The sequence below is a fragment of the Microcaecilia unicolor genome, chromosome 6, assembly GCF_901765095.1.
Source record: "Microcaecilia unicolor chromosome 6, aMicUni1.1, whole genome shotgun sequence".
NCBI classification, from domain to species: domain Eukaryota; kingdom Metazoa; phylum Chordata; class Amphibia; order Gymnophiona; family Siphonopidae; genus Microcaecilia; species Microcaecilia unicolor.
In genome coordinates this window covers 233,152,381-233,172,456 of record NC_044036.1, presented here as the reverse complement: position 1 = coordinate 233,172,456, position 20,076 = coordinate 233,152,381, and the positions used below count along the sequence as shown (strand labels likewise).

Below are 20,076 nucleotides of genomic sequence, written 5' to 3'. Positions count from 1 at the left end.
AAGAAGTAGCTGAGGCAAAGAGAGGAGGGAAAACCTTTAAAGTGAAGGCGTCTGACGTCAGAGTAGGCGCACCCAAAGTGTAGGCGCATCCAAAGTGTAGGTGGGTCTAAAGTGTAGGCGCGCCCAAAGTGTAGGCACACCCAAAGTGTAGGCGTGTCCAATATATGGGCAGTTAAAACCGGAACTGAAGAGAGAAGTGTATGCTAGGGGAACTCCTCTGCCTCCACGTCTTTTGTTCCAGGTACGTGACAGTACCTCCCTTTCACGGGCCCCTCTCAGGCCCAGGCTGGGCTTAGCAGGTCCCGGAGCAAATCAGGGGCATTTGCATTGGCAGCTGGTTCCCAGGAATCTTCAGGTCCATAATGTTTCCAGGATATCAGATAATACAATCTGCCAGCACGACGCTTGGAATCCAGGATCTCTGCTACTTCAAATTCATGGTCAGGTTCAGAGTCAAGGGTAGCAGGTCTTACAGGTTCAGGATGCCATCTAGAAGGTAGAAAAGGTTTTAAAAGCGATACATGGAATGCATCATGTATCCTGGATCTGGGACGCAGATGCAAGTGATAAGTAAGGGTGCCAATATGAGAATGGACAGTGAAAGGTCCAATAAATTTACCCGCGAATTAGGAGCGAATTGATAGGAGGGAAGCCGAAGGCAAAGGTGTTTGGTATTCATCCAAACCTTTTGTCTAGATTGGATGACGGGTGCTGGTCATCGGTGTCAGTCAGCAAATCTCTTATGACGAGCTGATGCTTGACGAAGATGCATCTGAACTTTCCTCCAGATGTTCTTGATATCTTGAATGGTTTGATGGACTGCTGGAAGCTGTGGGGTTCCAGAAATGGGCATAGGCATGTGCAGATGGTGCTTCTACTCACTTAAATATAGCGTAGCATAGGATCAGTTACTCAGTATATCTCTCTATATTTCCTATGTTATGAACTTCTATGTGCTCGGAGGAAAAAGCCTCAACAGACTCACGAAACTTAGCTCTAAGGCTATCAATTCTTAGGAGTTCTTTCTGTCATCACAGGCTTAAAAATCTCCTCTTTTTTATTGTTTATATATTTATAAAGAGTCAAAATTCCACTTATCTTAGGCTTGACTCGATGTTGCTTCTCCTTAACGCTAATTGTTTCCTTGTCACGGCCTTTTAAGCCTGTGATGACAGAGAGAACTCCTAAGAACTGATAGCCTTAGAGCTAAGTTTTGGGAGTCTGTTGAGGCTTTTTGCTCCGAGCACATAGGAGTTCATAACATAGGAAATATATAGAGATGTGCGGATGGTGCCCACAGACCACGCAGAAAGGAGACATTCTAGAAGATTCGTGTAGGCTATAATTATATGCGAATTCAGCCAGGGAAGAAGGGTGGACCAATTGTCTTGATTACTGTTAACATGCATACGCAGGAAACCTTTAAGAGTCTGACTGGTTCGCTCAATGAGTCCATTGGTCTAGGGATGATATGCAGAAGAGTAATGTGTGGTGATTCTGAAGGTGGAGCAAAGGGCCCTCCAGAATTGGGAGATAAATTGAGACCCCCGGTCGCTTATGATACATTTAGGAAAACCATGGAAATGGAAGATGTGAAGAATAAATGCTTGAGCCAATCTGGTCGCAGAAGGAAGAGAGGACATGGGCACAAATTGAGACATTTTGAAGAGGTGATCCACCACCATCCAAATCACAGTGTTACCATTGGAAATAGGCAAGTCTGTGATGAAATCCATGACGATTTCCTGCCAAGGAGCATCAGGAATGGATAATGGCTGCAGCAGACCCCAAGGTTTGGTCTGAGAGATCTTGTTTCGAGCACATATGGGGCAGGTAGTGACGAAATGTCAGATGTCTCGAATCATTTGTGGCCATCAATAATAGCTTTGAATAAGATGTAGGGTCTTCTGGAAACCAGGATGGCCAGCCAACCGTGACGAATGCCCCCATCGCATAACACCACGGCGAAGCCTGGCAGGAACTGGAGTGAATCCGGGAGGAATGGGGAGGCTAGCAGAGGCGACGATACATGCAGGATCTAACATAGGCTGGGGTTCCTCAGCATCCTCTTGAGGTTCAAAGGCTCTAGATAAGGCATCCGCCCGAGTATGCATCTCTGCTGGCCAGAATGTCAAACAGAAATTAAAACAGGCGAAGAATAAGGACCAGCAGGCTTGCCTAGGATATAGGCGCTTGGCATCTTGGAGATATAGCAGATTCTTATGGTCTGTGATGACTGTAAATGGGTGTTTGGCTCCTTCAAGGAGGTATCGCCATTCCTGAAAGTCAAGTTTTAAGGCTAGAAGCTCCCAATCTCCAATAGTATAATTACGTTTGGTTGGAGTAAATTTCTTGGAGAAAAAGAAGCACAGATGGAGCTTTCCGGTTGCAGATGCTTGGGACAAAATTGCTCCAGCCCCTAGTGTGAGGCATCCACCTCTACAATTAATTGTAGATGGTTGTCCAGGCTGCGTAAAACTGGCGTAGAGAGAAATTTATTTATTTATTTAGGCATTTATATCCCACACTTTCCCGCCCATGGGCAGGCTCAATGTGGCTTACATTAGTTCAAAAAGGCTAACAGCAGTAAAAAAGGACACTTCAATCTAGTAATAAACAGACACAGTAAGGGCGAGGTAGTTGGTGGGGAGAGACAGAGGGAGAGAAGTGAGAGAGGAGGTAAGGAATGCAGTATGGTCGCACAACATAATGGGTCAGAAAACATTAAGGCAGTGCTGAGCTGCAGGGTAATGCCTGCTTCAGCTGATCAAAAGCTTGAAGGGATTCGGAGGTCCAATTTTTAACATCCACCCCCTTCTTGGTAAGAGCAGTAAGGGGAGCAGAAATGAAGGAATACTGGTTGATAAACTGTCTATAATACTTGGCGAATCCCAAAAAGCGTTGTAGTGCCCGCAGAGTTCGGGGCTGCGGCCACTTCTGGATTGCCTGCAGCTTGTCAGGATCCATCTGAAGACCTATTGTGGAAAGGATGTACCCTAAAAAGGGACTAGAGGTTTGGTGAAAACACTTTTCCAGCTTGGCATATAGCTGATTATCCCGAAGACTTTGAAGTACTGCTCTGACATGGGTAGGATGTTCGCAAGGGGATGAAGAAAAAATAAGAATAGAGGAAGTCCCGGAGAATGTGGTTGATGAAGTTTTGGAAGACTGCAGGCGCATTGCGTAGGCCAAAGGGCATGATGTGATATTCGTAATGCCCATTGTGAGTATTGAAGGCCGTCTTCCACTCATCACCGCTACGTATCCAGATCAAGTTGTAAGCACTCCAGAGATCTAACTTGGTGAAAACAGAGGCACCTTGTAAATGATCGAATAACTCTGGTATCAGGGGCAGCGGGTAATGGTTTTTAATAGTGATGTCATTCAGACCTCGATAGTCTATGCAGGGTCGGGGGTTCCATCCTTTTTACCGACAAAGAAAACCCCCACCTCTGCCGGAGAAGTAGACGGTCAAATAAACCCCCTTTTCAGGTTTTCTTGAATGTAGTCTTTCATGGTCTGGGACCCATCCCAAGAGAGAGTGTAGAGTCGTCCACACGGAAGCATCTTCCCTGGGAGAAGATCGATGGCAGTGTCAAATTCCCTGTGAGGTGGAAGTCAATCAGCTTCCTTCTTATTGAAGACATCAGTGAAGCCGATGTATGCAGGAGGCAGATGATAGGCCTGGCTGGTGCAGGGGTTTGTGGCATGATTGTCCAGTGTAGGCACTGGCTGAACAGAATCCAGACAGTTACAAAAACAGTGGTGACCCCACTTGGTAATGTCACCGGTCCCCAGTCAATGCCAGGTGAATGCAGACGAAGCCAAGGGAACCTCAGCACAATAGGATGAATGACCTGAGGCAAGACCAGGAGCTGGATGGACTCACAGTGTAAGGTTCCCAGTTGGAGACGAAGAGAAACTGATATCTGAGAAACCACTCCAGAGAGAACTTCTCCCTGGATTGAGGAGACCTGTAAAGCTGCGTCCAGGGACTGCGTCGGAATATCATACTGGCGCAGAAGCTCAGCACTGATAAAATTACCTGCCGCCCCAGAGTCAATGAGGACAATAGTCTCAATCGTAATCCCAGTCCGCCGGAGGGTAACCGGAAAGGTCAGCAAAGAGTTGGGGAGGTTAGAAGATTATCCCAAGAACACCTTCCCCGAAGATCCCAGGCCTAGTCATTTCCCGACTTCTGAGGACATTTGTTGAGGAAGTGACCCATCTATCCACAGTAGAAACAAAGATTATTAAGCCACCAACGGGTCTTTTCCTGTTCTGATAGGCGATAACACCCCACCATCATGGGTTCATCAGATTTCTCCAGTGGTGATTCTGGAGTTGGTGAAGGAAGTAGGGGCCATTGGAAGCGGGGGGCTAGACAAGGAGGCTGCCTCTGAGTGGCATGCTCTTGTGCTCTTTCTTGGAAATGTACATTGATTCGGATACAGAGAGCTATCAGTCAAGGGTGGTAGGCTTATCTTGTCTTGCCAGTTCATCCTTTATATGCTCGGCCAATCCCTGCCAAAAGATAGCAGTAAGGGCTTCTTGGTTCCAGCGCAACTCAGAGGCCAGAATCCGGAAGTGGATGGCAGAGGCTCCCATGGAAAGGTTCCCTTGTTGAAGCTGGAGGTCACTGACAGCTGAGGAAGGGGCGTCCAGTTCATCGAACACCATCCTGAAGCGCTGAAGAAAAGCCCCCAGATTCGTAAGGATGGGGTCTTGTTGCTCCCACAGGGGAGAGGCCCAGGCCAGGGCTTGCCCAGAAAGGAGAGAAATATTTAGACCACCTTAACGCAATCCGTGGGAAAAGACATTGGCTGGAGCTCAAAGTGCATGAGACACCAATTAAGAAATCCCTGGCAGGCTGCAGGAGAGCCATCAAAACAGGGTGGTTCAGGAACCCGAAGCGGCATACCTGCAGAACTGGAGACAGATGCAGCTGCCTGTGAAGGTACAGCCCGCTGCTGAGCTCAGATAGCTGAGAGCTGAGAACAGACATCTTGAAGAACTCCCAACAACTGATGCAGCTGTTGTTGCTGCACCATCTTTGCAAGATCAGGAGGGTCGGGTTTATCTGACGAGCTCATGGCCTCAGCTATCTGACACAGTGTTCCGGAATGGAGTGAGCCCTTGTGCTGATCTGAAGGTCAGCAGTCAGAATTCCCAACGCTTCACCCGCAGCTACCACTGGTCCCCAGCGGTTGAGCCTCTGGGTTCAAGTGGCCAGCAGGACTTGGAAGTGGGAGGAGAGCAGGACTCAGGAGATGATAAAGATGTGCAACAAATCAGCAGAGGTGAGGCCCAGGCACAGAGTCAGGTCACATCCAGGCACAGAGTCAGGGCAGGCAGCAATCCAGTAGAAGTCAGGTCCAGGCACAGAGTCAGGGCAGGCAGCAATCCAGTAGAAGTCAGGTCCAGGCACAGAGTCAGGGCAGGCAGCAATCCAGTAGAAGTCAGGTTCAGGCACAGAGTCAAGACCAGGTAAAACAGGAGTAATCACAACAGGAACGCACCAGATACCAGGAAGAAGTAGCTGAGGCAAAGAGAGGAGGGAAAATTCCTAGTTTTAAAGTGAAGGCATCTGACGTCAGAGTAGGCGCGCCCAAAGTGTAGGCGTGTCAAACCGGAACTGAAGAGAGAAGTGTATGCTAGGGGAACTCCTCTGCCTCCATGTCTAATGTTCCAGGTACGTGACAGGTTCAAGGAGTGACTTTTTGAACTTTAACTTAAGATTTCTGCTTTTGCAGATGACTCATTAGTTCTCCTTATTAACACTCAGTCTTCCCTTGCAACTTTGCTGGAATTATTCTATGAATATGGGGACTTCTCCGGTTTGCGCCTCAATTTCCAGAAATCTTTAGCTCTTGCATCATCGGACCAGATGAGGCGTGACTGGAAGGGATCATTTCCCTTACTTTGGGCAACCTGTTCTTTTAGCTACTTTCCATGCAACCTTTGGAGTTATACTCTCTTAAAATTTCCCACTTGTTAGATTCAACTTATGCCACTTTGACCACTCTTCAGATGCTCCCATTTAAGATCCTGCGGAAAGACCTTTCTATTCTTCTTCGCAGCTTATCCCATTTTTGTTGGGGCGGGAAAAAAACCAAAGCCTCTGATCTATAGCCTAATGGGTCTTTGGAAAGTAGGAGAATTGGGTCTACCTGACCTCTGTAAGTATAACCAGGCATGTCTTGCCAGACATTTGGGGGACTGGTTTTTAGACTGCAAAGATTATATCCCTCTTTGGCTAGAGGGAGAACTCTTTCATGCTTGGCACTTTAGTTTACTTTTGCAGGTGCCTACTAGAGATCTTACAATATCAGCACGAGGAAGTATTTTGTTGCAACTGTTGCAAGCTTTATGGAAACCCTCTTAAACTTGTGGGGTGTGCCTCCCCACCCCTTGGCATTATTGTCTATTCAAGGAAATGCTCAATTCTCTCAGGGGCTTCATAATGGTGTCTTCCGTAAATGGGCAGCTTTGGGGATATCTCGTCTAGAATGTGCTTAATCCTGATGGTTCTTTGATATCTCTGCAAGCTTTGGGGGAGGGCCTTTCAAATAATACGGATGATGGCTTTGCTTATCATCAATTGTGTCACTATGTTGCTACTTTAGATGTTGATGCACTAACGGCTGGCCATGGGGATAAGCCTGTCCATCTCTATCTTACACAAGACTCTTCTGCAATTTTATCCTCTTAAAAACATTTCACAGGTGACAGCCAAATGGGAGGAAAACTTACATTGACCACCTGCTTCTCTGGATGTAGGCAAATTTGTTGATCACATTTCCCAGTTGTCTATAGTGGCAGATTTACGTGAATTTCAGTTTAAAGTGTTTCATTGTGCCTATATTACCCAGACCCAACAGTTTCTTATGGGCAGCATTGACACTCTCCTCTGTTCGAAATGTTCTCACCAGCATAACTATTTTTTATGCGTTTTTGGACTGCTCTGTGGTCTTCAGATTTTGGACACAAATAGTTCATTATTTGGAAGGCTTGTTGAGCTTGGTTATTCCACTCGGGCACTGTTTTATTTATTGGACAGATATGAGGCCTTTCCACTGCAATGTGGGGGTTGCCGCTTGCTTATTCAAATGGTAGCACTCCTTGGCAAGAAGTCAATTCTCAAGGAGTGGACTACATCAGATTCTCCATCCTTTTGGGGCTGGCAGAGTTTACTTCACCATCATATGTTGTTGGAAAAGCAGGGGGTGGGCATATTTCTTAAGAGTAAAAAGAGTTTTTTGTCAGTCTGGGATCCTTACCTTTCTCCCCTTCCCCCTTGGGCTCATAGTTTTGTTTTCAATACACTGTAGGGTAGGATCAGTGATTTAGGTCCCTGGCTTTGAGAGATTCCCCTTGAGTGTTTTTTTAAAAGTTTGTTTGATTTTCCCCTGTTGTTTAGTTTTTGTCATAGGTTGGAGGAGTGGGGGTAGGGGAGGGCTGAGGATCTAGGGGGGATCATTGTGGACGCAAAACAGATGGCCCTCTTTTTGGAGTGTTATTGGGGCACCTGACAGTGCAAATTCTGAAAGAAGTGGGTCCCAAACAAGATTAACATTAGTAAATCTGGTGTCAGGTGCAAATGTATTCCCCTTATCCTTAGATCCAATCCCACTGCAACAAAATAACAGAAAAACTAACTCTACACCAAAATATTATAAAAATAGGGTATTATTTTATTTACAATAGCAGCAAATAATATAAGGAACACAGGAATAAAGACAGACAATCCCATTACAGAGATAACGTAAACGTACCTAAATCCCTAGCTACTACTACTACTACTTAACATTTCTAGAGTGCTACTAGGGTTATGCAGCGCTGTACAATTTAACAAAGAGAGACAGTCCCTGCTCAAAGAGCTTACAATCTAATAGGCAAGTGAACGGTCGGTCCGATAGGGGCAGTCAAATTGGGGCAGTCTGGATTCACTGAATGGTAAGGGTTAGTTGCCGAACGCAGCATTGAAGAGGTGGGCTTTAAGCAAAGACTTGAAGACGGGCAGGGAGGGGGCTTGGCGTAAGGGCTCAGGAAGGTTGTTCCAAGCATAGGGTGAGGCGAGGCAGAATGAGCGGAGCCTGGAGTTGGCGGTGGTGGAGAAGGGTACTGAGAGGAGGGATTTATCCTGTGAACGGAGGTTATGGGCGGGAACGTAAGGGGAGATGAGGGTAGAGAGGTAGTGAGGGGCAGCAGACTGAGTGCATTTGTAGGTAAGAAGGAGAAGCTTGAATTGAATGCGGTATCTGATCGGAAGCCAGTGAAGTGACCTGAGGAGAGGGGTGATATGAGTATATCGGTTCTGGCAGAATATGAGACGTGCAGCAGAGTTCTGAACAGATTGAAGGGGGGATAGATGGCTAAGTGGGAGGCCGGTGAGGAGTAAGTTGCAGTAGTCCAGGCGAGAGGTAATGAGAGCGTGGACGAGAGTTCGGGTGGTGTGTTCAGAGAGGAAAGGGCGAATTTTGCTGATGTTAAAGAGGAAGAAGCGACAGGTCTTGGCTATCTGCTGGATATGCGCAGAGAAGGAGAGAGAGGAGTCAAAGATGACTCAGAGGTTGCGGGCAGATGAGACGGGGAGGATGAGGGTGTTATCAACTGAGATAGAAAGTGGAGGAAGAGGAGAAGTGGGTTTTGGTGGAAAGACGATAAGCTCGGTCTTGGACATGTTCAGTTTCAGGTGGCGGTTGGACATCCAGGCAGCAATGTCGGATAAGCAGGCCGATACCTTTGCCTGGGTCTCCGCGGTGATGTCTGGTGTGGAGAGATACAGTTGGGTGTCATCAGCATAGAGATGATACTGGAAACCATGAGATGAGATCAGGGAGCCCAGGGAAGAGGTGTAGATTGAGAAGAGAAGGGGTTCAAGGACAGATCCCTAGACTAGCTAGACTCTGAAGTGTAAAGAGTCAGTCTAACCCACACAGCACATACAACCTGATGCAGTTCTTCAGATATCAGCATGTGCTCAGATATCAGTCTGGTTCAATGTAGATTTTCCCCCTCGGATGTAATGCTGACACACACAGAGCTCCTTTTTATGGAGAAACCAGGAACCTTATCTGTACTGCTTACATATTTTCTGTGCTTGGATAACAAAAACAAGTACATGGTGACCAGACACTATAGGTCCAAAGTCCTGCATTGACGTCAAGTCTGAAAACAGCCTGCGTCAATGCTGGTAACACTGTGACCTCTATCAGCAGCTTCTGTACAGCAAACAAGAGTTATTGTGCTTCTGTTAGACTTGATGTCTCCACATTGTTTTACAGGTTTTATAGATGAAATGTCTGAATTTGCATATTGTAATCAGGTTGTTAATGCTGGATTATGCCATGTATGTATGAGACCATATATGTTTCCATATAGCCACATGGACAGCTGGGCATAGTGCTCATAATAATGCTTGCATTGCTTCAACATCTCCCCCCCCCCCCCCCCCCCCCCACTTTCAAGTGTTCAGCTGTAAGGGGGAGCTGGATAGTTAGAAACACTAGCTAAGTGAACAACAGTACATTTACTCCATCACAATGAAGCGAAAGATACATACCTGTAGCAGGTATTCTCGAAGACAGCAGACTGATTGTTCTCACTGATGGGTGACGTCCGACGGCAGCCCCAGGATCGGAAGATCTTCCTAGCAACAAAGTTTGCTAGCCCTCGCGTGCACATGCGCGCACCGCACACGCGCGACCGTCTTCCCGCCCGTAGCGCGAGCGTGCTCCTCAGTCAAGTAGAAAGCAAAAGACAAGGGAAGACACAACTCCAAAGGGGAGGTGGGCAGGTTTGTGAGAACAATCAGCCTGCTGTCCTCGGACAATACCTGCTACAGGTATGTATCTTTCACTTTCTCCGAGGACAAGCAGGCTGCTTGTTCTCACTGATGGGGTATCCCTAGCCCCCAGGCTCACTCAAAACAACAAACAGTGGTCAATTGGACCTCGCAACGGCGAGGACATAACTGAGATTGACCTAAATAGAAACAACTAACTGAGAGTGCAGCCTGGAACAGAATAAAAATGGGCCTAGGAGGGTGGAGTTGGATTCTAAACCCCAAACAGATTCTGCAGCACCGACTGCCCAAACCGACTGTCGCGTCGAGTATCCTGCTGTAGGCAGTACTGAGATGTGAATGTGTGGACAGACGACCACGTCACAGCCTTGCAAATCTCTTCAATAGTGGCTGACTTCAAGTGGGCCACTGACGCTGCCATGGCTCTAACACTATGAGCCGTGACATGACCCTCAAGAGTCAGCCCAGCTTGGGTGTAAGTGAAGGATATGCAATCTGCTAGCCAATCGGAGATGGTGCGTTTCCCGACACACTCCCCTTCTGTTGGGATCAAAAGAAATAAACATTTGGGTGGACTGTCTGAATGGGCTTCTCCACTCCAGATAGAAGGCCAATGCTCGCTTGCAGTCCAATGTGTGCAACTGACGTTCAGCAGGGCAGGTATGAGGACGGGGAAAGAATGTTGGCAAGACAATTGACTGGTTCAGATGGAACTCCGACACCACCTTTGGCAAGAACATAGGGTGAGTGCGGAGGACTACTCATAAGTATTGCCATACTGGGCCAGACCGAAGGTCCATCAAGCCCAGCATCCTGTTTCCAACAGTGGCCAATCCAGGTCACAAGTACCTGGCAAGATCCCAGAACAGTTTAATACGTTTTATGCTGCTTATCCTAGAAATAAGCAGCATAAAATAGATCCTATTCTTCAAGTACTCTGACCCATTTCCTTTAAAAGCCTTGAAGATCAGACAAAAGTTTAGATTTAGCTTTGTATTTTACTGGTAGCCAGTGAAAGTTTTGCAGAAATCATAAGTGGTGTGCTGGAACCAGCTCGCACCGGCTCGCAAGAGCCGGTTGTTAAATGTATTGGCATCTTGCGAGCTGGTTGTTGGCCCGTGCGAGCTGGCTCGCCTCTGCTCCCCCGGTCGTCCATCATCCGTCTGCAGCTCTGCGAGTCCCCTACTACTACTACTACTACTACTACTACTATTTAGCATTTCTATAGCGCTACAAGGCATACGCACAAATACGCACAAATAGCCGTTTCCTTCTTATGCTACACCCCTACCTTTAAAAATTTTATTTTCCCTAGAGGCACGCCGGCGTTGAAGGCTTGAAGCGAAGGCAGCAGGCTCAGCTCGGTTCCAGGCCTTCCCTTCACATCATGGCTCCGCCCTCGCCTGACGTATTTCCTGTTTGCGTGAGGGCGGAGCCATGATGCAAAGGGAAGGCCTGGAACTGAGCTGAGCCTGCTGCCTTCGCTTCAAGCCTTCAACGCCGGGCCGGCGCTCCTCGAGGGAAAATAAAATTTTTAAAGGTAGGGGTGCGGCGTAAGAAGGAAACGGCTATCAAGGACTCGCAGAGCTGCAGAGGGCATACGGATAATGGACGACCGGGGGGGGGGAGCTGGAAGAAGGCAGATGGAGGGGAGGAGGGCAGAGGGGAGACGAGGGTTGCTGGACATGGGTGGATCATGGAGGGGATGGCAGGAGGAGAGGAGGGTTGCTGGACATGGGTGGGTGGATGGAGGGCAGGGGAGAGCAGGGCTGCTGGACATGGGTGGGTGGATGGAGGACAGGGGAGAGGAGGGTTGCTGGACGTGGGTGGATGGAGGGCAGGGGAGAGGAGGGTTGCTAGACATGGGTGGAGGAGAGGGAAGGGAGAGAGAAGAAATGCTGGACATGGATGGAGGGGAGGGAAGAGTGAGGAAGGAGATGAGAAACATAGTAACATAGTAGATGACGGCAGAAAAAGACCTGCACGGTCCATCTAGTCTGCCCACGATAAACTCATATGTGTATACCTTACCTTGATTTGTACCTGTCTTTTTCAAGGCACAGACCGTATAAGTCTGTCCAGCAGTATTTCCCACCTCCCAACCACCAGTCCCGCCTCCCATCACCGGCTCTGGCACAGACCCCGTATAAGTCTGCCCTCCCCTATCCTAGCCTCTCAACCACCAACCCCTCTTCCCCCCGTCACCCAATTTCAGCTAAGCTTCTGTGGATCCATTCCTTCTGCACAGGATTCCTTTATGCCTATCCCACGCATGTTTGAATTCCGTTACCGTTTTCATCTCCACCACCTCCCGCGGGAGGGCATTCCAAGCGTTCACCACCCTCTCTGTGAAGAAATACTTCCTGACATCTTTCCTGAGTCTGCCCCCCTTCAATCTCATTTCATGTCCTCTCGTTCTACCGCCTTCCCATCTCCGGAAAAGATTTGTTTGCGGATTAATACCTTTCAAATATTTGAACGTCTGTATCATATCACCCCTGTTCCTCCTTTCCTCCAGAGTATACATGTTCAGGTCAGCAAGTCTCTCTTCATACGTCTTGGAACGCAACTCCCATACCATTCTCGTAGCTTTTCTTTGCACCGCTTCCATTTTTTTAACATCCTTCGCAAGGTACGGCCTCCAAAACTGAACACAATACTCCAGGTGGGGCCTCACCAACGTCTCATACAGGGGCATTAAAACCTCCTTTCTTCTGCTGGTCACACCTCTCTCTATACAGCCTAGCAACCTTCTCGCTACGGCCACCGCCTTGTCGCACTGTTTCATCGCCTTCAGGTCCTCAGATACTATCACCCCAAGATCCCTCTCCCCGTCCGTGTCTATCAGGCTCTCCCCACCTAACACATACGCCTCCCTTGGATTTCTACTCCCTAAGTGCATCACTTTGCATTTCTTCGCATTGAATTTTAATTGCCAAATGTTAGACCATTCTTCCAGCTTCTTCAGATCTTTTTTCATGTTTTCCACTCCCTCCGGGGTGTCCACTCTGTTGCAAATCTTGGTGTCATCCGCAAAAAGGCAAACTTTACCTTGTAACCCTTCGGCAATGTCACTCACAAATATATTGAACAGAATGGGCCCCAGCACCAATCCCTGAGGCACTCCACTACTCACTTTTCCCTCCTCCGAGCGAACTCCATTTACCACCACCCTCTGGCGTCTGCCCGTCAACCAGTTCCTAATCCAGTTCACCACTTCGGGTCCTATCTTCAGCCCTTCTAGTTTATTCAAGAGCCTCCTGTGGGGAACCGTGTTAAAAGCCTTGCTGAAATCTAAGTAGATGATGTCCATAGCATGTCCTTGATTTAATTCTCCTGTCACCCAGTCAAAGAATTCAATGAGATTCGTTTGGCACGATTTCCCTTTGGTGAAACCATGTTGTCTCGGATCTTGCAACTTATTGGCTTCCAGGAAATTCACTATCCTTTCCTTCAGCATGGCTTCCATTACTTTTCCAATAACCGAAATGAGGCTTACCGGCCTGTAGTTTCCAGCTTCCTCCCTATCACCACTTTTGTGAAGAGGGACCACCTCCGCCGTTCTCCAATCCCTCGGAACCTCTCCCGTCTCCAAGGATTTATTAAACAAATCTTTAAGAGGACCCGCCAGAACCTCTCTGAGCTCCCTCAGTATTCTGGGGTGGATCCCGTCTGGCCCCATGGTTTTGTCCACCTTTAGCTTTCCAAGTTGTTCATACACACTCTCTTCCGTGAACAGTGCTCACGGGGAAAGAAGAGGGAAAAGGAAGAGAGGAGAATAACTGCACATGGATTGAGAAAATAGGCAGAAGCTGAGGACCAGAAATGAAGAAGAAAGGAGGAAAGAAATAAATGGAAAGGAAGCCCTGGAAACGGAGTTAAGAGGACAGATAGCAGCAGAATCGGATACTGGGCCAGCATGATCAGACAAACAGTCACCAGACAACAAAGGTAGAAAAAAACTCATTTTATTTTCATTATAGTGTTTGGAATATGTTCACTTTGAGAATCAGGTGCTCAACATTAAAAGTTTATATTTATTTACTTATTTATGGCATTTTATCCCACATTAAACATGAATTAAATTGGAACCTGGGATCATTTAATAGTTTTTTCCTGGAGAGAGTAATGCATTGCCCCCCCCCCCCCGGGCTATAGCCAGCTCTGTAATTTTGGGGGGGCACAGAGGTGGACGGGGGGGACGCAGAGGTGGACAGGGGGCGCAGTGGTGGACGGGGGGCGCCGAGGTGGACCGGGGAGAGAGCCTGTTGTTAAAAATTTACCAGCACACCACTGGTTATGATGAAATTTAGTATAAGGAGCATGAGCTACCAAGGCTTGAAGCTCACTGACTCTACAAGCTGAAGTGACTGCCACCAAGAAAATGACCTTCCAGGTCAAGTACTTCAAATGGCAGGAATTCAGTGGCTCAAAAGGAGGTTTCATCAGCTGGGTGAGAACAACATTGAGATCCCATGACACTGTAGGAGGCTTGACAGGGGGCTTTGACAAAAGCAAACCTCTCATGAAGCGAACAACTAAAGGCTGTCCTGAGATAGGCTTACCCTCTACACGATAATGAAAAGCACTAATTGCGCTAAGGTGAACCCTTACAGAGTTGGTCTTGAGACCAGACTCGGACAAGTGCAGAAGGTATTCAAGCAGGGTCAGTGTAGGACAAGAACAAGGATCTAGGGCCTTGCTGTCACACCAGACGGCAAACCTCTTCCATTTGAAAGAATAACACCTCTTCGTGGAATCTTTTCTGGAAGCAAGCAAGACTCGGGAGACACCCTCAGAAATACCCAAGGAGGCAAAGTCTACACTCTCAACATCCAGGCCATGAGAGCCAGGGACTGAAGGTTGGGATGCAGAAGTGCCCCCTCATTCTGACTGATGAGGGTTGGAAAACACTCCAATCTCCACGGTTCTTCTGAGGACAACTCCAGAAGAAGAGGGAACCAGATCTGACGCGGCCAGAAAGGAGCAATCAGAATCATGGTTCCACGATCCTGCTTGAGTTTCAGCAAAGTCTTTCCTACCAAGGGTATGGGAGGATACGCATACAGGAGGCCCTTCCCCCAATTAAGGAGAAAGGCATCTGATGCTAGTCTGCCGTGGGCCTGAAGTCTAGAACAGAACTGAGGGACCTTGTGATTGATCTGAGTGGCGAAAAGATCTACCAAGGGGGTGCCCTACACTTGGAAGATCTTGCGTACTACTCGCGAGTTGAGAGACCACTTGGGAGGTTGCATTATCCTGCTCAACCTGTCGGCCAGACTGTTGTTTATGCCTGCCAGATACATGGGTTGGAGAAACATGCCGTGCTGGCGAGCCCAATGCCACATCCTGATGGTTTCCTGACACAGGGGACGAGATCTGGTGCACCCCTGCTTGTTGATGTAGTACATAGCAACCTGATTGTCTGTCTGAATTTGAATAATTTGATAAGACAGCCGATCTCTGAAAGCCTTTAGCGCGTTCCAGACCGCTCGTAACTCCAGGAGATTGATCGGAAAACCTGCTTCCTGGAGGGACCAACTTCCTTGGGTGTGGAGCCCATTGACATGAGCTCCCCACCCCAGGAGAGACGCATCCGTAGTCAGCACTTTTTGCAGCTGAGGAATTTGAAAGGGACGTCCCAAGGTCAAATTGGAGCGAATTGTCCACCAATGTAGGGATTTGAGAAAAACTGTGGACAGTTGGATCACGTCCTTTAGATCCCCCGCAGCTTGAAACCACTGGGAAGCTAGGGTCCATTGAGCTGATCTCATGTGAAGACGGGCCATGGGAGTCAAATGAACTGTGGAGGCCATGTGGCCAAGCAATCTCAATATCTGCCGAGCTGTGGTCTGCTGAGACGCTCGTACCCAGGAAACAAGGGACAGGAGATTGTCCGTCCTCGCCTCGGGAAGGTAGGCATGAGCAGTCTGGGAGTCTAGCAGAGCTCCTATGAATTCTAGTCGTTGAACTGGAAGAAGGTGGGACTTTGGATAATTTATCACAAACCCTAGTAGCTCCAGGAGCCGAATAGTCATCCGCATGGACTGTAGAGCTCCTGCCTCCGAGGTGTTCTTCACCAGCCAATCGTCGAGATAAGGGAACACATGCACTCCCAGTCTACGTAGAGACACCGCCACGACTGCCAGGCATTTTGTGAACACTCTGGGCGCAGCGGCGAGACGAAAGGGTAGCACACAATACTGAAAATGCCGTGTTCCCAGATGGAATCGAAGATACTGCCTGCGGGCTGATAGTATCGGGATGTGCGTATAAGCATCCTTCAAGTCCAGAGAGCATAGCCAATCGTTTTTCTGAATCATGGGAAGAAGGGTGCCCAGGGAAAGCATCCTGAACTTTTCTCGGACCAGATATTTGTTCAGGGCCCTTAGGTCTAGGATGGGACGCATCCCCCCTGTTTTCTTTTCCACAAGGAAGTACCTGGAATAGAATCCCAGCCCTTCCTGCCCCGGTGGCACGGGCTCGACCGCATTGGCGCTGAGAAGGGCAGAGAGTTCCTCTGCAAGTACCTGCCTGTGGTGGAAGCTGAAGGGCAATTTGGAGGTTTTGAAATCAAATTGGGGGAGTATCCTAGCCGGACTATTTGGAGAACCCACCAGTCGGAGGTTAAAAGAGGCCACCTTTGGTGAAAAAACTTCAACCTCCCTCTTACCAGCAGATTGTCTGGCATGGACACTTTTATATTGGCTGTGCTCGCCTGGAGCCAGTCAAAAGCCCGTCCTTTGCTTTTGCTGGGGAGCTGCAGGGGCCTGCTGGGGCGCATGCTGTTGACGTGAACGAGCGCACTGGGGCTTAGCCTGAGCAGGCTGGCGGGCAGGTGGATTGTACCTACGCTTACTATAAGCGTAGGGAGCATTCCTCCTTCCCCCATAAAAAAGTCTACTTGTTGAGGTAGATGCTGAAGGCATCCGGTGGGAGAGTTTGTCGAAGGCGGTGTCCCGCTGGTGGAGCTGCTCTACCACCTGTTCGACCTTCTCGCTAAAAATATTATACCCCCCCCCCCCCCGGCAAGGGGCATCCGCAAGCCACTGCTGGACTCTATTCTCCAGGTCAGAGGCACGCAGCCATGAGAGTTTGCGCATCACTATACCTTGAGCAGCGGCCCTGGACACAACATCAAAAGTGTCGTAAACACCCCTGGACAGGAATTTGTGACACGCCTTCAGCTGCCTGACCACCTCCTGAAAAGGCTTGGCCTGCTCCGACGGGAGCTTATCGACCAAGTCCATCAGCTGCCGCACATTGTTCCGCAAGTGGATGCTCGTGTGGAACTGGTACGACTGGATCTTGGACACAAGCATAGCAGAATGGTAGGCCTTCCTCCCAAAAGAGTCCAAAGTCCTAGACTCTCGCCCCAGGGGCGCCGAGGCATAATCCCTAGCACTCTTGACTTTCTTGAGAGCCAAATCCACAACTCCAGAGTCATGAGGCAACTGAGTCTTCATCAACTCTGGGTCCCCGTTGATCTGATACTGGGACTCAATCTTTTTGGGAATGGTGGGATTACTTAATGGTTTCGTCCAGTTCGCCAGCAATGTCTGTTTGAGGACATTATGCAGGGGAACAGTGGACGACTCCTTAGGTGGCGAAGGATAGTCCAGGACCTCGAACATCTCAGCCCTGGGCTCACCCTCAGTAACCATTGGGAAGGGAATGGCCGTAGACATTTCCTGGACAAATGACAAGAAAGACAGACTCTCAGGGGGAGAAAGCTTTCTCTCCGGCGAAGGGGTAGGATCAGAAGGAAGACCACAAGACTCTTCATCAGAGAAATATCTGGGGTCTTCCTCTGCCTCCCACGAGGTCTCACCTTCGGTATCAGACAAGTTCTCTCGAACTTCGGTCTGAAGCCGAGCCCGTCTCGACGCCGAGGAACTAAGTCCTCTATGGCGATGTCGAGAAGAAGACTATCTCACCGTCTGCGACGAAGATCCCTCCAGCGACGTCGACGGGGAGTCAACTTGGGTAGCAGCGGACGCCGATGCCGCAAGCGGTACCGGCGTCACCGTTCTCACCACGGGTGGGGAGTCAACCGCCGCAGCTGTCGACGGCGCCGACGGCGCAAGCATCGACGGTACCGGAACAGATGGTCGCAGCAGCCCTTCCAGAATCCCTGCAAGTATGTCTCAGAGGCGCTCGTCTAGAGTGTCTATCGAGCAAGGCTGTGGGGCCAGTACAGGCAACAAGGTCAGAATCTGCCTGGGGTGCAGAGGCGGTACCGGGCTGTCCTGAGAAGAGCGCATTGAGACCTCCTGTCTGGAGGGTGAGCGGTCCTCCCAGTGTTGTCGCTTTCCGGGTGCTGATTTCCTCGGCATCCCTGAGCTCTCGGTACCGTGACAGGAAGGAGACCGATGACGGTGCTTCTTCGCCTTCACTCGAAGCATGTCACCGGTACCTCCCGGTACCAATGAGGAAGACGTGGATTCCACACATCTCCTTGGGCCGGGTCCGAAGGAGGTCGGTCACGGGGGGCCTGTACCACAGGAGCACTCGAGGCGGGTGGAGACCCACTCGATGGCTCACTGCTACCAGCGTGGGATCTCTGGACAGCCATCACCTGCGCTCCGGACGTCGATGCACCCTCCGATGCCGACATCGATACCGTCAATGACCTCGGTACCGCTGGCTCCGTCGACGTTGAAGGACCAGACGGGTCTCCAAACAAAAGGTTCCACTGAGCCGATCTCACCGCCTGGGTCCTCTTTTTTAGCTGAAGACACAACGTGCAGGCATTGGGACGATGACCAGCTCCCAAACACTGAAGACACGAGATGTGCCTATCAGTGAGCGAGATAGTCCGGTTTAACTGCGTGAACTTCTTGAAGCCACTGGCAGTCTTCGAGGACAAGGGCGGAAAAATCACGCCGACGAGGTCAAACTTCGTGATGGTGCCGACAAGAAAGGCACCAAAACAGGGGAAAACCCGTACGGGAGGCCAAAATGGCCGCTCACGACAAAAAGGAAACTTACCGGACAAAAACTAAAGAAATAGAGGAAAAAGGAACTTTTTTTTTTTAAACGAAGACACAAGCGAACTCGTGCAGAAACAAGCTGAAAATCGGCGAAATAGTGGCAAAAAAGCAGCGAAAATGCTGCAAGGGCCTCTCTGGGGCACAGAACAACCAAAAAAACAGCCGTCTTGAGCCGCAGGGAAAAAAGAGACTGAGGAGCACGCTAGTGCTACGGGCGGGAAGACGGTTGCGCATGTGCATGCGACGGCTAGCAAACTTTGTTGCTAGGAAGATCTTCTGATCCTGGGGCTGCCGTCAGACATCACCCATCAGTGAGAACAAGCAGCCTGCTTGTCCTCAGAGAAATGTTGTTACAATGTTTCATCAAGCGATTTAGACTGCATTCTTGCATTGAAGCTCAACATGTATCTAAGAATAACAGACAACATTGTAATCAAGCTTCAAGCATGAGCCTAAGATAAGAACAAGCATACAAATATGAAAGGATACAATACTTGAATGCAGAATGAATTGCATGTACATAAGTACATAAGTATTGCCATACTGGGAAAGAGCAAACAAAGGTCCATCAACCCCAGCATCCTGTTTCCGACAGTGGCCAATCCAGGTCATAATATACCTGGCAAGATCCCAAAAATGTACAAAACATTTTATACTGCTTATCCCAGAAATAGTGGATTTTCCCCAAGCCAATTCAATAACGGTCTATGGACTTTTCCTTTAGGAAGCCGTCCAAACCTTTTTTAAACTCTGCTAAACTAACTGCCTTTACCACATTCTCTGGCAACGAATTCCAGAGTTTAATTACACGTTGAGTGAAGAAAAATTTTCTCTGATTCGTTTTAAATTTACTACATTGTAGCTTCATCGCATGCCCCCTAGTCCTAGTATTTTTGGAAAGTGTAAACAGACGCTTCATATCTACCCATTCAACTCCACTCATTATTTTATAGACCTCTATCATATCTCTCCTCAGCCACCTTTTCTCCAAGCTGAAGAGCCCTAGCCGCTTTAGCCTTTCCTCATAGGGAAGTCGTCCCATCCCCTTTATCATTTTCGTCGCCCTTCTCTGCACCTTTTCTAATTCCACTATATCCTTTTTGAGATACGGCGACCAGAATTGAACACAATATTCGAGGTGCGGTCACATCATGAAGCGATACAAAGGCATTATAACATCCTCATTTTTGTTTTCCATTCCTATCCTAATAATACCTAACATTCTATTTGCTTTCTTAACTGCAGCAGCACATTGAGCAGAAGGTTTCAACGTAT

The 20,076-nt window shown here is 48.7% G+C and overlaps 1 protein-coding gene across 1 annotated transcript in view; it reads right to left on the bottom strand.

Annotated features, from left to right (window-relative positions):
* PNPLA7 (patatin like phospholipase domain containing 7) overlaps positions 1-20,076 on the bottom strand; it is a 2,530,065-nt gene that overhangs the window by 178,660 nt on the left and 2,331,329 nt on the right. The window lies entirely within an intron of this gene.